Source organism: Ranitomeya variabilis, chromosome 8 (genome assembly GCF_051348905.1).
Source record: "Ranitomeya variabilis isolate aRanVar5 chromosome 8, aRanVar5.hap1, whole genome shotgun sequence".
NCBI lineage: Eukaryota > Metazoa > Chordata > Amphibia > Anura > Dendrobatidae > Ranitomeya > Ranitomeya variabilis.
Window position 1 is genome coordinate 210,389,960 of NC_135239.1, and position 17,254 is coordinate 210,407,213.

The following is a 17,254-nucleotide window of genomic DNA, read 5'->3' on the forward strand; positions in this document are numbered from 1 at the left end:
ACTTCTTTTTGTACTTAGCAAGTGTCCTTCATTCAGTATTGACATAAAGAGTAAGATTGGAGATGAGATCAAGTAGCATACTTGATTATTTAATCTGTTTGCATAGAATTTCCTCCACTGTTTTCAAAGTTACCAAACTATCTGGCCTTTATGACACAATGCTTAATTAGCATATCAGTAAAGATCACCAGTCATCAAGGATAAGAGCACAATATGTTGTATCATATATCAGCTTACAAGTCAATATTACAGGCTTACACAAACAGAAGTCTGTTTTCTTGACCAGCCAGAAAGAAATGCTTAGGCTATGTGCCCACGTTGCAGATTAGTGTGCAGATTTTTCCGCACCGTCTTTGTAAAATCCGCAGGTAAAACGCACTGCGTTTTTCCTGCGGATTTATCACGGAATTCCTGCATTTTTTGTGCGGATTTCACCTGCGGTTTTACACCTGTGGATTCCTATTATGGAGCAGGTGTAAAAAGCTGCGGAATCCGCACAAAGAAATGACATGCTGCTGAAAATACAAGGCAGCGTTTCTGCGCGGTATTTTCCGCAGCATCGGCACTGCGGATTTTGTTTTCCATAGCTTTACATGGTACTGTACACCGCATGGGAAACTGCTGCGAATCCGCAGCGTCAAATCTGCAAAGTGTGCACATACCCCAACATTCAAAAGCCAACATATAGGTAACAGCCTATTCTTCTTGGTTTTGCTAAAAATAGTCATCTAGTTAATTAAGATACAATACTGTGTCTCCACACCAGAGACCAAAGCAATAAAAGGAAAAACCCAGAGACTAAAGCAATAGAGGGAAATACCTGGAGACCAAAGCACGAGGCGCACCTGCATTCTACTGGTTTCCTTTTTAGAAACGGACGACTCCAAAAAAAAACTTTTTTTCTATTACAAAGTAGTGCCTGCATTTATGGCTCCACTTTGCAGAAACGAGCGACTGCTTAAAGGGAACCTGTCAGGTCTGTTTTTGCTATTAAACTGCCCCCCAATATCTTGTTAGTGAAGTGCATTGCATTACTAACATGTTTGTCTCAAATAAAACATCTCAGTATTTAGCGCAAAAAAAACTTTATATCTTGATTGCCCCACATACCTCCTGTTTCTGTCATTGGGGTGGGCAGCTCCAGCTTTTGAAATCCTCCCCGCCCATCGTATTATAATATCCTCCCGTCATCGCTGTGATCCCTACGTCATCTCTCAGCAGATCCCGCGCTTGCGCAGTGACGCTCATACACACTGATTCTGGCTGTGCGTCCCAGCTTCATATCCTACGTGCGCACACTCCGGAGCCGCATTACTAACAAGACATCGGGGGCAGTTTAATAAAATAAAGAGCGTGACAGGTTCCCTTTAATTAACAATTTATTATTATTATTATTATTATTATTATTAATAATAATAATTATTATATATGTGAGTTTCCTAATATGTTAATTTCTCAGTGGCAGCAGATTAGTGAATTGTTCTGGGAGTCATTTCTTTTGGAATCCAGACCGATACATTTTCCGTGCAACTTTGTAGCAAACTATCAGACCATGTGTTTGTTTAGCTGATACAATTGCAACAAACCCTCAGCTGTGCGAAGTATTAGAGGGGTATTAACCATCTCACCTCCAGGACTAACACTTTTCTCCAGAACTTGTCTCCAGCTGCTGCAGCCAATCAGCCTCGGCAGCGATAGTAGGATGCTGATTGCCTGCAGTGGTCACTTGGACAGCTATGATAAAAGACTGATGGAGGGAACGGTTGAGCAGCTGGAGCATTGGGCAATTTTTCTAGATGCTTTAATGCATCACCTGGATTCTATCCATTTTTTTAAAATAACTTGGACAATCCCTTTAATTTCAATGAACCCCTTTTACAGGCATTAAGGGGACCATGTGGACCTTGTATTTTCTGCCCAGTTTGGCAGTGAGGGGGTTACTGCGATGCGGGTGACGCCCTGCGCACTTTTGTAGTGTGCGGTATTCTGGCACTGTATTGCGGCACACTTCGCCGCCGCCTTGATGCGGATAGACATGTCTCCACGTCCCGGGCTGTCAGCGCCTCCTAATCCCACTTCAGATGCGATGAAAACACAAGTGCGGGTGCAGCAGTGGACGGCGGCGATGATCACTTCTTTTAACAGGAGGATCGGATTCTGGTTGCAGTCTCATGACGGTCACAAGTGAGCAGGACAAGGGCAGCCGCAGTGTCAGGTTCCCATGTGAGGTTACAGGGCACAGCCGAGCAGCCGGAGCTGAAATCATACTTGGAAATGCTGCATCACGTCTGCTGGCTGAAATGTGGGACAACCTTGGCCTGGCTGCACCGGTACCTGCGTACTACCCCCAGGGAGGAAGATAAGGGGGCTTAGCCGGGGGCAGCTGGGGTATTGTGGCGGGGGGACGCCAACAAGCTATCTACTCATATTCAGATTATTTAGACAAACTGCTAATAGGGCAGCAAACCGAACCTTTACCCCTGGGTGTAAGAAAGCCCCTCTGCGGCTCTGGGATAGTGGGCTCCAGTGCTGAGTGATACCAATGGGTGATGGAAAAGCAAAAATACGATACCCGTTGCACTTAAAGAGAAAATATGACAAAGACATTTCAGAAAATTACAATAGTGAGCTGGTACCGACACAATCACTGGACTGAGGGACCCTCCACTCTTGGGGTTACAAAGGTGCGGGCCCCCTGTGCACTCCCATGGGCAGCGTAGGTTCCCGGGTCCATCACTTCCTGTGGGAATAGCAGGAACATTAGTATTGAGCTGCTCTGTAACCATAAGGGGGGCAGCAGTTACAGTTGCACCTGGGCCCTAGAGCCTCAGGGGCCCATTATCAGAAGAACATCATCAGATAGTTGGGAGCCTGGTTAGAGATTTTGCATTCAGGCCCAGGAGCTTTCATTACACCTCTGATTTTGGGGGACAGACTTAAAAAAAAGCATTAGGAGCCCCGTCCTGCAGCTGATCAGTGGGGCCCTTGTTCATGGCTTCAGGATAACCCATAAGGCAAGATTCACATTGTATCATGATGCCAGAATATACAACCACAGATGTACAGTTGTGCTCAAAAGTTTACACACCCCGGCAGAATTTTTGCTTTCTTCGCTTTTTTTCAGAGAATATGAATGATAACACCAAAACTTTTCCTCCACTCATGGTCAGTGGTTGGGTGAGGCCATTTATTGTCAGACTTCTGTGTTTTCTCTTTTTAAATCATAATGACAACCCAAAACATCCAAATCACCCTGATCAAAAGTTCACATACCCCATTTCTTAATACATGTATTGCCCCCTCTAACATCAATCACAGCTTGAAGTCTTTTGTGGTAGTTGTGGACGAGGTTCTTTATTTTCTCAGATAGTAAAGCTGCCCACTCTTCTTGCAAAAAGTCTCCAGTTCCTTTAAATTCCTGGGCTGTCTAGCATGAACTGCGCGCTTGAGATCTCCCCAAATCAATGATATTGAGGTCAGGAGACTGAGATGGCCACTCCAGAACCTTCACTTTGTTCTGCTGTAGCCAATGACAGGTTGACTTGGCCTTGTGTTTTGGATCGTTGTCATGTTGGAACTTCCAAGTACGTCCTATGCGCAGCTTCTGGGTTCTGGTGAGTATTTGCTGATAACGTGCTGCATTCACCTTTCCTTCAACTTTGACCAAGTTTCCTGTGTCTTTGTAGCTCACACATCCCCAAAACATCAGTGATCCACCTCCGTGCTTTACAGTAGGAATGGTGTTCCTTTCATCATAGGCCTTGTTGACCTCTCCCCAATCGTAACGTTTATGGTTGTGGCCAAAAAGTTCAATTTTGGTCTTATCACTCCAAATTACCTTGTTCCAGATGTTTTGAGGCTTGTCTCTGTGCTGTTTTGTGTATTGTAGGCGAGATACTTTGTGGCATTTGCGCAGTAATGGCTTTCTTCTGGCGACTCGACCATGCAGCCACACCGCTAGTTTTCAGAGAGTCCTGTATTTCAGCTGATGTTATTTGTGGGTTTTTCTTTGCATCCTGAACAATTTTCCTGGCAGTTGTGGATGACATTTTTGTTGGTCTACCTGACCATGGTTTTGTTTTTGCAGAGCCCCTGATTTTCCATTTGTTAATCACAGTTTGAACGCTGCTGACTAGCATTATCAATTCCTTGGATATCTTTCTGTATACCTTTCCTGTTTTATACGGTTCAACTACCTTTTCCCGTAGATCCGTTGACAATTCTTTTGCTTTCCCCATGACTCACAATCCAGAAACGTCAGTGGCTGGATGAAAGATGCAAGAGTCTGTGTGGATTCCAGAAACTCACTCAGCTTTTATGCACACACTGATTACAAGCAAACAGGTCACAGGTGAGGACGTTACCTTTAGTAGCCATTCAGACCCATTTGTGTCAACTTCTGTGCATGTTATCAGGCCAAGATCACCGGGGTATGTGAACTTTTAATCAGGGTCATTTGGATGTTTTGGGTTGTCATTATGATTTAAAAAGAGAAAACACAGTAGTGTGACAATAAATGGCTGCACCCAACCACTAACCATGAGTGGAGAAAAGTTTTGTTGTTATCATTCATATTCTCTGAAAAAAAGCGAAGAAAGCAAAAATTCTGCCGGGGTGTGTAAACTTTTGAGCACAACTGTATATAACTGTATATATGTCTGCCATAGACTCGCATTGGCATCTGTAAACTGGTACATGGTACACTGTGTTGTGCACTACAACCCCCAGCATGGAGGTGTCCATGGTGCTGCTGGTCTGTGATCACCCGATGACTGGCGCTGAGATCTGAGCCATTACGGTTAACGTGAGACATCTCCTGTTGGATGTGACAGATGCCAGCTCTGCTGCCAGGTATCCGTGCGAGTGTGAAGCATCTGCCCCTGATAACGTGTGAACAGCGGCGTCAGCCTGCCTGGAACCGCCACTCTCTGGATCCATCTCCCTGCCGCACTCCTGACACTAATCTAATGAGCGCTGATAAAAAGCCTGATAGTGCTCGCCTCCGTGATCATGGATTCTGCTGAGTGTCAGCTGCCAGAGACCGCCGCTGTTTACCCCCCAGATCTGTGCAGCCGATGATGTGTGCCACCTGGGTCTGCTGGGAACAGCTGCGGCAAGGCAGCAGCAGGTTATGGCTGAGTACAGCTGCATCAGGGTGCCACCTGGGTCTGATTGAACACAGCTTTACATAGGAACCATCTGAGCCTGGGTGGGCACATCTGGAGTCGGGTGTCACTCGGGACTGTTTGACTACAGCTTTACCGAGGAACTTTGGATGGGTCTGGATGGATACAGATGGGTCCAGATGCCACCTTGATCTGATTGACAACAGCTTTACCAGGGAAACCTTTTAGATGGGTCCAAGTGTCACCTTGATCTGATTGAGAACAGCTTTACCAGGGAAACCTTCTTAACTGCATCTCAAAAACATTTATAGAATTCGCCCTTTTCTTACTTTCGACTCTGCAAAAACTCTTACTGTCTCACTTATTCATTCTCGTCTGGACTATTGTAACTCTCTACTAATCGGCCTCCCTCTTACCAAACTCTCCCCGCTCCAATCTGTCCTGAATGCTGCTGCCAGGATCATATTCCTCACCAACCGTTTCACCGATGCCTCTACCCTGTGCCAGTCATTACACTGGTTATCCATCCACTCCAGAATCCAGTACAAAACTACTACCCTCATCCACAAAGCACTCCATGGCTCAGCACCACCCTACATCTCCTCTCTGGTCTCAGTCTACCACCCTACCCGTGCCCTCCGCTCCGCTAATGACCTCAGGTTAGCATCCTCAATAATCAGAACCTCCCACTCCCGTCTCCAAGACTTTACACGTGCTGCGCCGATTCTTTGGAATGCACTACCTAGGTTAATACGATTAATCCCCAATCCCCACAGTTTTAAGCGTGCCCTAAAAACGCATTTGTTCAGACTGGCCTACCGCCTCAACGCATTAACCTAACTATCCCTGTGTGGCCTATTAATAAAAAAACAAAACACATAATCAGGTTCCTCGCATCATGTTCTCATACACTTTATGCAGTTAATAGCCCTCTGTGTCTGTACTGCTACATACTTAGGCTGTTAACTGGTTCATGCAGCTTTACATGAACACCCGAGCCTTACACTATGGCTGGTCCAAATAACTAAAGCAATTGTTACCATCCACCTCTCGTGTCTCCCCTTTTCCTCATAGTCTGTAAGCTTACGAGCAGCAGGGCCCTCATTCCTCCTGGTATCTGTTTTGAACTGTGATTTCTGTTATGCTGTAATGTCTATTGTCTGTACAAGTCCCCTCTATAATTTGTAAAGCGCTGCGGAATATGTTGGCGCTATATAAATAAAAATTATTATTATTGTTATTATTGTTATGGGACCAAGTGTCACCTGGATCTGACTGACTTCAGCCTTACCAGGGAAACCTTTTAGATGGGGCCAAGTGTCACCTTGATCTGATTGACAACAGTTTACCAAGGAGCCATTTGAGTCTGGATGGACACAGCTGGGTTTGGGTGTTACTGGGGTATGTTTCAACTTTATCGGTGAACTTTCTGAGTCTGGATCGGTACAGATGGTTCCAGATGCCACCTTGATCTGATTGACTACAGCTTTAAAAAGTAGCCATCTGTTGGGTCTGGATGGGCACAGCTGGGTTCGGGTGTTACTGGGGTATGATTCAGCTTTACCTGGGAATCCTCTGAGCCTGGATGGGTACAGATGGTTCCAGGTGCCACCTTGGTCTGACTGACTACAGCTTTACCAAGCAACCATCAGACCCTGGCTGGGTACAGTATTAGGATGCCACCTGGATCTGATTGATAGCTGTACCAGGTAACCATCTAAAAATGTTAGAGCTGAACATGGTGCCATCCGGGTCTTACTTGGTATAGCTAAATTAGGATATCATAGATTGGCTACAAAGTGTCCAGTAAACTAGCTGAGCCTAACTGGGTGCAGCTGGGTGAGGGTGGAACTACGGTCTGACTGGGTAGAGTTCTGAAGAATGGGGTACAATGTGTTTAGAGTGACACTATCATGGAATGCCATGGTATAGCTAGATCGGCATTCTGATTGAGTACAACGGATCAGGATAGATCTGCTTCAGTTGGTCCATTGTCAACGTGGGTCTCCTACACTTTGACTGGACTATATGGAGTATATGGTTGTAAGTTGCCCCTTGGTTGGACGTTGGTATACTGGTGCTTCTGGAGCGGTCCAACTGGATACAGTTGGTTCTGTACCAATGGACCAGGATATTGGCCAAACACAAACCAGTCCAGTCCCGCAGGCAGGTCTAATCCATCCATGTAAGAGAAAGATGCCATTTTGCATGACCTCAGGGCACTCAACAAGGCTGCGTCCATCAAGCCCCAAGACTTCCTGATGATTTACTATGGTATTTCAGCAGGGAAACAGAACTGGGCAGAGACCTGGAGAACCATCGATGATTGCAGAACATCAGCTACAGCCTCATTAGCCCTGGCATCAATGGGAAAAAGATGGACCATATACAGGGGTCAGGAGCTTTCCTTCATCATGGCGGCCGTCTGTGACCATCGCACTTCCCTTGGCGCTCCCCTTCTGTAGTAGGACGATATAACCCTTTGTCCTATATGAAGGACCAGTGCCAGAGAACGCTGGGCACACGTCTGAGCGCCATTGATGTCTCGAATCCTCTCTTTGTTTTACTGGCAAGGACTGCAAACAGCTGTGAGGATGAGGGGGGTTGTATTCCATAGACTCTAGATCTATTCACACAACTGGAAACATCTGTGGTTGGAAATCCTGGAGAGTTCAATGTGTGGGGAAGTGGAATAATCCAGCCAGACCTACACATATCGCCACGGCAGGCAATGGAAGCACTGCAGGCATTCCTCCCAGCCTATAGCCGGGGATGTGAGATCCAGGATTATCTCTGTCTGGGTCTTCACTGAAAAAACAGTGATACCTAAAGAGAATAAGCCCCTTAGGGTAATAGTAGTAGTAGTTGTAGACAGCCTTAAAGGTGAAGTATAGCACAAGTAAAGCATTTACTTCTTTAAAGTTACTATATGACAGATGTATCCCTTTAAGTGACATCATTTAAAGAGCATGTCCACTTGTCATTTTTTATTGCTACATTGCATCTTACATAAAAAGTAAAGCAACATTTCAATTGATCTTAATTAAAAATGTACTATCGTTTTGAAACTACAGCTCCTATACAGGTTTATGTGTCACCATAGTAACAGACTACAAACAAAGCCTGCGTAGTCTGATTCCACCTCCCATTTTCTCACTAATATAGAATGGAATGTATGTCAGTAAAAGTTACAGAGGCGATAGAAAGAAGCACGATTGTCAGATTGGACTAAAGAGGGTTATTTGTAATTTATTAATATGGATGGAGACACATAGATTTGCAGTGGAGCTGCAGACACAAAATGGTTACTTTTTTTTTACCTAAATATATGTATTTTGACTAAAAATAATTTTTGCAATTGGGTTTTTAAAAATTGTTTTGCTTAGATTGCCTTCGGTAGCCGCTGTGCTACCTCTGGCTGTAGAATGAGTTAACTGAGAATCCATCGGTGAGCTTGCTATGACGGTCTGGCAGAAGCGTTTGTAGTCTGTCTATAGCTGAGTTCCTCTTGGCTGATTTATGATCACACAGACCTCATCAACGTTGAATGTGCAGGAAACAGAGAGCCTGAAAAGGCAAAATGGTGCAAAGTTTTCAATAAAACTCAATCGAAAAAAATATTTTTAGCCCCAAATTTATGTAAGTTAAAAAAAGATTGTCCCAAATGATGAACAACCCCTGGTTTAATGTATCAGCAGCAGCTTCTTAATATGAGACATAACGGGATCTTAAGTGCTTCTTAGTAGAAAGTTCTTGTTTGGTGTCGGAAGCGTCTGAACAAATAATTTGGTAATTTTACAAATGTCGCTGACCCCCATCTGAGACGAAGGATCCAGAATGAGTGTTTGGGGACTTGGGAATTCTGCAACATAAGTCCGATGGAATTTTCTAAATTTAGTCTGCGTGATTCTCAGGGCTGAGAAAGAAGAGAGGGTCTATCCAGATTAGAGAGCGGAAGGGAAACATGGGCACAGGTCAGAGGAAGATAATAACATGCTGCAACAATGTATCAGGAGTCACGTGACTCTTCTGTATCTATATGCCAGTCGTCTACACCTGTGCTTCACTACAACTCCCAACATGCCACCAGAATGAAATCTCATGCAACAACATTGCAACATACTTTGGGTCCGATTTATTCTTTTTTTTTTTTTTTTTTTGGGGGGGGAGTCGCTTTTCTGTTTGTTCATGTATATGTTGTTTTTTTTTGTGCCAAACTGGGGAGTGTGATTCATAAAATTTGCGCAAAATCAAAAATATCCTTTTTTTAACCCATTTTATGCCTTTTTAGAGCAAAAAGTCACGTTTCGTTAAAATGTCTCGCTCTTCTCTAACATTTGCAGAGAAAAAATTTAAGCTAAATTTTGAGATTTTTTGTAAATAGTCACAATTGATGAATCGGCTGCAAATATCAAGGAAACAAACTCCGTCATCATAGAAAAAAATAAGCAGGCGAGATCATGAAAAATAGGCTTAAAAAAAATCAAATTAGAAGAACTTGGCACAAATCAAGAAGAAAACTAGACAAAAAGGCGCAAATGTAATAATCAATTGTGTCCTTTGTGTTTCAGATCTTCCCCATTTCCCAGAGCTCTGTTAGCTGTCAGTGCATAGTTATATAGCGGAGGTACAGTGTGACGACCCATGCGGCACATTGTCAGGCGATAGGTATATAGCGGAGGTACAGTATGACGAGCCATGCGGCATATTGTCAGGTGATGGGTATATAGCGAAGGTACAGTGTGACGAGCCATGTGGCATATTGTCAGGTGATGGGTATATAGCAGAGGTACAGTATGACGAGCCATGCGGCATATTGTCAGGCGATGGGTATATAGCGGAGGTACAGTGTGACGAGCCATGCTGCACATTATAAGGCGATAGGTATATAGCGGAGGTACAGTGTGACGACCCATGCGGCATATTGTCAGGCGATAGGTATATAGCGGAGGTACAGTGTGACGAGCCATGCGGCATATTGTCAGGCGATAGGTATATAGCAGAGGTACAGTATGACGAGCCATGCGGCATATTGTCAGGCGATAGGTATATAGCGGAGGTACAGTGTGACGAGCCATGCGGCATTTTGTCAGGTGATGGGTATATAGCGGAGGTACAGTGTGACGAGCTGTGCTGCACATTATAAGGCGATAGGTATATAGCGGAGGTACAGTATGACGAGCCATGCTGCACATTATCAGGCGATAGGTATATAGCGGAGGTACAGTGTGACGAGCCATGCGGCACATTGTCAGGCGATAGGTATATAGCGGAGGTACAGTGTGACAAGTCGTGCGGCACATTGTCAGGCGATAGGTAAATAGCGGAGGTACAGTGTGACGACCCATGCGGCACATTGTCAGGCGATAGGTATATAGCGGAGGTACAGTGTGACGTCCCATGCGGCACATTGTCAGGCGATAGGTATATAGCGGAGGTGCAGTGTGACAAGTCGTGCGGCACATTGTCAGGCGATAGGTATATAGCGGAGGTACAGTGTGACGTCCCATGCGGCACATTGTCAGGCGATAGGTATATAGCGGAGGTGCAGTGTGACAAGTCGTGCGGCACACTGTTAGGCGATAGGTATATAGCGGAGGTACAGTGTGACGAGCCGTGCGGCACATTGTCAGGCGATAGGTATTTGGTGGAGGTACAGTGTGACAAGCCATGCGGCACATTGTCAGCGTATAGGTATATAGCGGAGGTACAGTGTGACGAGCCGTGCGGCACATTGTCAGGCGATAGGTATATAGCGGAGGTACAGTGTGATGAGCCGTGCGGCACATTGTCAGGCGATAGGTATATAGCGGAGGTACAGTGTGACGAGCCGTGCAGCACATTGTCAGGCGATAGGTATATAGCGGAGGTACAGTGTGACGAGCCGTGCAGCACACCATCAGGCGATAGGTATATAGCGGAGGTACAGTGTGACGAGCCATGTGGCACATTATCAGACGATATGTATATAGCGGAGGTACAGTGTGACGAGCCGTGCGGCACATTGTCAGGCGATAGGTATATAGCGGAGGTACAGTGTGACGACCCATGCGGCACATTGTCAGGCGATAGGTATATAGCGGAGGTACAGTGTGACGAGCCGTGCAGCACACTGTCAGGCGATAGGTATATAGTGAAGGTACAGTGTGACGAGCCGTGCGGCACACTGTCAGGCGATAGGTATATAGCGGAGGTACAGTGTGACGAGCCATGCGGCACATTGTCAGGTGATAGGTATTTGGTGGAGGTACAGTGTGACAAGCCATGCGGCACATTGTCAGCGTATAGGTATATAGCGGAGGTACAGTGTGACGAGCCGTGTGGCACATTGTCAGGCGATAGGTATATAGCGGAGGTACTGTGTGACGAGCCGTGCAGCACATTGTCAGGCAACAGGTATATAGTGGAGGTACAGTGTGACGAGCCATGCGGCACATTGTCAGGCGATAAGTATATAGCGGAGGTACAGTGTGATGAGCCGTGCGGCACATTGTCAGGCGATAGGTATATAGCGGAGGTACAGTGTGACGAGCCGTGCGGCACATTATCAGGCGATAGGTTTATAGCGGAGGTACAGTGTGATGAGCCGTGCAGGACACCGTCAGGCGATAGGTATATAGCGGAGGTACAGTGTGACGAGCCGTGCGGCACATTGTCAGGCGATAGGTATATAGCGGAGGTACAGTGTGATGAGCCGTGCTGCACATTGTCAGGCGATAGGTATATAGCAGAGGTACAGTGTGACGAGCCGTGCAGCACACTGTCAGGCGATAGGTATATAGTGAAGGTACAGTGTGACGAGCCGTGCGGCACACTGTCAGGCGATAGGTATATAGCGTAGGTACAGTGTGACGAGCCGTGCGGCACATTATCAGGCGATAGGTATATAGCGGAGGTACAGTGTGACGAGCCGTGCGGCACATTGTCAGGCGATAGGTATATAGCGTAGGTACAGTGTGACGAGCCGTGCGGCACATTGTCAGGCGATAGGTATATAGCGGAGGTACAGTGTGACGAGCCGTTCGGCACATTATCAGGCGATAGGTATATAGCGGAGGTACAGTGTGACGAGCCGTGCGGCACATTGTCAGGCGATAGGTATATAGCGTAGGTACAGTATGACGAGCCGTGTGGCACATTGTCAGGCGATAGGTATATATATAGTGGAGGTACAGTGTGACGAGTCATGCGGCACATTATCAGGCGATAGGTATATAGCGGAGGTGCAGTGTGACGAGCTGTGCGGCACACTGTCAGGCGATAGGTATATAGCGGAGGTACAGTGTGACGAGCCGTGCGGCATATTGTCAGGCGATAGGTATATAGCGTAGGTACAGTGTGACGAGCCGTGCGGCATATTGTCAGGCGATAGGTATATAGCGGAGGTGCAGTGTGACGAGCTGTGCGGCACATTGTCAGGTGATAGGTATATAGCGGAGGTACAGTGTGACGAGCCGTGCGGCACATTGTCAGGCGATAGGTATATAGCGGAGGTACAGTATGACGAGCCATGCGGCATATTGTCAGGTGATGGGTATATAGCGAAGGTACAGTGTGACGAGCCATGTGGCATATTGTCAGGTGATGGGTATATAGCAGAGGTACAGTATGACGAGCCATGCGGCATATTGTCAGGCGATGGGTATATAGCGGAGGTACAGTGTGACGAGCCATGCTGCACATTATAAGGCGATAGGTATATAGCGGAGGTACAGTGTGACGACCCATGCGGCATATTGTCAGGCGATAGGTATATAGCGGAGGTACAGTGTGACGAGCCATGCGGCATATTGTCAGGCGATAGGTATATAGTGGAGGTACAGTGTGACGAGCCGTGTGGCACATTGTCAGGTGATAGGTATATAGCGGAGGTACAGTGTGATGAGCCGTGCGGCACATTGTCAGGCGATAGGTATATAGCGGAGGTACAGTGTGACGAGCCATGCGGCATTTTGTCAGGTGATGGGTATATAGCAGAGTGTTGTGAATTTGGATTCTGGGCTCCCCCGGTGGCCGCTTGTGGAATTGGACTTGTCATCCTCTTTCCTGTTTCACCTGGTTCCATCAGTAGTGGGTGTCGCTATTTAAGCTCATTTCTCTGGTGGTTTCTTGCCGGTCAACAATGTTATCTGATGCCTCTCAGTGCTTGTTCCTGCTTCTAGACAACTACTAGATAAGTTGGACTTTTGTCCATGTTTTGTTTTGCCTATTTGTTCCAGTTCACAGCTGAAGTTTTGTTACTGTGTCTGGAAAGCTCTCGTTGATCAGGGATTGCTACTCTGGCGTTATGAGTTAATGCCAGAGTTTAAGGTAATCTCTGGATGGTGTTTTGTTAGTGTTTTTCTGCTGACCATGAAAGTATACTATCTGTCTTCTGCTATCTAGTAAGCGGACCTCAAATTTGCTAAGACTATTTTCCTGCTGCGTTTGTTGTTTCATCTGAACTCACCGTCATTATATGTGGGGGGCTACTGTCTTCTTTGGAATATTTCTCTAGAGGTGAGCCAGGTCTTATATTTCCCTCTGATAGCTATTTAGGTCTTAGGCCAGAGCTGGGCATCTAGCGATAAATAGGAAATGCTACCTGGCTATTTCTAGTTGCGCGGCAGGCTTAGTTCATGGTCAGTATAGTTCCATCTTCCGAGAGCTGTCCCTCTATAGGCTTGCTATGATCTCTGCCTGCAGAGATCATGACAGTTTGACCGGCCTCTAAAGTGTTAAAGACCCAGGTTGAGAAAGGAGAGTTATAAGAAGTCTGCTGGAATTTTTTTTTTTTTTCCTCCAGTCTGCCTTGCTGCAGTCTTTTTTCTCTCTCTCCTCCTAATCTCTGTATGCTCTGTGTGCACCTGACAATAATGGATCTCCAGAGTGTAACTGCGGGTTTGAATAATCTCATCACGAAAGTACAAAATTTACAAGATTTTGTGGTACATGCTCCGGTATCTGAGCCGAGAATTCCTTTGCCGGAGTTCTTCACAGGGAATAGAGCTAGCTTCCAGAATTTCCGAAATAATTGTAAGCTTTATTTGTCCCTGAAGTCTCGTTCAGCTGGAGACCCTGCTCAGCAGGTTAGGATTGTGATTTCCTTGCTCAGGGGTGACCCTCAAGATTGGGCCTTCTCATTGCCAGCAGGGGATCCTGCGTTACGCGATGTGGATGCGTTTTTTCTGGCCTTGGGCTTGCTTTATGAGGAACCTCATTTGGAACTTCAGGCAGAAAAAACTTTGATGGCACTATCTCAGGGGCAAGACGAAGCTGAAGTTTTCTGCCAAAAATTCCGTAAATGGTCTGTGCTTACTCAGTGGAATGAGTGCGCCTTGGCGGCAACTTTCAGAGAAGGTCTCTCTGATGCCGTTAAGGATGTTATGGTGGGGTTCCCTTTGCCTGCAGGTCTGAATGAGTCCATGACAATGGCTATTCAGATTGATAGGCGTCTGCGGGAGCGCAAACCGGTGCACCATCTGGCGGTGTCTATGGAAAAGACGCCAGAAAGTATGCAGTGTGATAGAATTCTGTCCAGGAGCGAGCGACAGAATTTTAGACGGAAGAATGGATTGTGTTTCTATTGTGGGGATTCTACTCATGTTATATCAGCATGCTCTAGGCGTACAAAGAAGCTTGATAAGTCTGTTTCCATTGGCACCATTCAGTCTAAGTTTATTTTGTCTGTAACCCTGATTTGCTCTTTGTCATCCATTGCCACGGACGCCTATGTTGACTCTGGCGCCGCTCTGAGTCTTATGGATTGGTCCTTTGCCAATCGTTGTGGTTTTGATTTAGAGCCTTTGGAGACTCTTATTCCTCTGAAGGGGATTGACTCCACCCCATTGGCTAATAATAAACCACAATACTGGACACAAGTAACCATGCGTATCAATCCGGATCACCAGGAGATTATTCGTTTCCTGGTGCTGTATAATTTACATGACGATTTGGTACTGGGATTGCCATGGTTGCAGTCTCACAACCCAGTCTTGGACTGGAGAGCAATGTCTGTGTTGAGCTGGGGATGTAAGGGTATTCATGGGGACGTACCTTTGGTTTCTATTTCGTCGTCCATTCCCTCTGAAGTCCCTGAGTTCCTCTCTGATTATCAAGACGTCTTTGACGAACCCAAGCTTGGGTCGTTACCTCCGCACCGTGAGTGCGATTGTGCCATAGATTTGATACCGGGTTGTAAATATCCAAAGGGTCGTTTGTTTAATTTGTCTGTGCCGGAACATGCTGCTATGCGGGAATATATAAAGGAGTCTTTGGAAAAGGGACATATTCGTCCATCTTCTTCTCCCTTGGGAGCTGGGTTTTTCTTTGTCTCAAAAAAAGACGGCTCTTTGAGACCATGTATTGATTATCGGCTTCTGAATAAGATCACTGTTAAGTATCAATACCCATTGCCATTGCTTACTGATTTGTTTGCTCGTATAGAGGGTGCTAAGTGGTTCTCTAAAATTGATCTTCGTGGGGCGTATAATTTGGTGCGGATCAGGCAGGGGGATGAGTGGAAGACCGCATTTAATACGCCCGAGGGCCACTTTGAGTATTTGGTCATGCCTTTTGGTCTTTCTAATGCCCCTTCAGTTTTCCAGTCTTTTATGCATGATATTTTCCGCGATTTTCTGGATAAATTTATGATAATATATCTGGATGATATTCTGATTTTTTCTGATGACTGGGACTCTCATGTCCAGCAGGTCAGGAGAGTTTTTCAGGTTCTGCGGTCTAATTCTTTATGTGTGAAGGGGTCTAAGTGCGTTTTTGGGGTCCAGAAAATTTCCTTTTTGGGGTATATTTTTTCTCCCTCTTCCATTGAGATGGATCCCGTCAAGGTGCAAGCTATTTGTGACTGGACTCAGCCCTCCTCTCTTAAGGGTCTTCAGAGATTTTTGGGCTTTGCCAACTTTTACCGCCGATTTATTGCTGGTTTTTCGGATGTCGTTAAACCACTGACTGATTTGACCAGACAAGGCGCTGATGTTGCTAATTGGTCCCCTCATGCTGTAGAGGCCTTTCAGGAGCTTAAGCGCCGTTTTGCCTCTGCCCCTGTGTTGCGTCAGCCTGATGTGAATCTGCCTTTTCAGGTTGAGGTTGACGCTTCGGAGATCGGAGCTGGGGCAGTGTTGTCGCAGAAAGGTTCCGACTGCTCCGTCATTAGGCCTTGTGCCTTCTTTTCTCGCAAATTTTCGCCCGCAGAGCGGAATTATGATGTTGGGAATCGGGAGCTTTTGGCCATGAAGTGGGCGTTTGAGGAGTGGCGCCATTGGCTCGAGGGGGCTAGGCATCAGGTGGTGGTATTGACTGACCACAAAAATTTGATTTATCTTGAGACTGCCAGACGCCTGAATCCTAGACAGGCGCGCTGGTCTTTATTTTTTTCTCGCTTTAATTTTGTGGTGTCATACCTACCGGGTTCTAAGAATGTTAAGGCAGATGCCCTTTCTAGGAGTTTTGACCCGGACTCTCCTGGTAATTCTGAACCCACAGGTATCCTTAGGGAGGGAGTAATTTTGTCGGCCGTTTCTCCTGATCTGCGGCGGTCCTTGCAAGAGTTTCAGGCGGATAGACCGGATCGTTGTCCGCCTGATAGACTGTTTGTTCCGGATGATTGGACCAGCAGAGTCATCTCTGAGGTACATTCTTCTGCATTGGCAGGTCATCCCGGAATTTTTGGTACCAGGGATTTGGTGGCAAGATCCTTCTGGTGGCCTTCCCTGTCACGAGATGTGCGAGTCTTTGTGCAGTCATGTGACGTTTGTGCTCGGGCCAAGTCTTGTAGTTCTCGGGCTAGCGGACTGCTGTTGCCCTTGCCTATTCCTAAGAGGCCTTGGACACACATCTCTATGGATTTTATTTCAGATCTGCCTGTTTCCCAGAAGATGTCTGTCATCTGGGTGGTCTGTGACCGTTTCTCTAAAATGGTCCATTTGGTTCCTCTGCCCAAGTTGCCTTCTTCTTCTGAGTTGGTTCCTCTGTTTTTTCAGAATGTTGTCCGATTGCACGGTATTCCTGAGAATATTGTTTCGGACAGAGGTACCCAGTTTGTGTCTAGATTTTGGCGGGCATTCTGTGCTAGGATGGGCATAGATTTGTCTTTTTCATCTGCTTTTCACCCTCAGACTAATGGCCAGACC

General features: G+C 46.2%; 1 protein-coding gene and 1 long non-coding RNA gene across 3 annotated transcripts in view; one reads left to right on the forward strand and one right to left on the reverse strand.

The window, feature by feature from the left end:
* PLXND1 (plexin D1) overlaps positions 1–17,254 on the forward strand; it is a 118,685-nt gene that overhangs the window by 25,631 nt on the left and 75,800 nt on the right. The gene's annotated exons all lie outside the window — the stretch shown is intronic.
* Positions 8,500–17,254, reverse strand: part of LOC143787738 (uncharacterized) — a 79,718-nt gene continuing 70,963 nt past the window's right edge. Inside the window, exon 2 of the long non-coding RNA XR_013218454.1 lies at positions 8,500–8,693. This is a non-coding gene — a long non-coding RNA (uncharacterized LOC143787738). The remainder of the gene's footprint in view (positions 8,694–17,254) is intronic.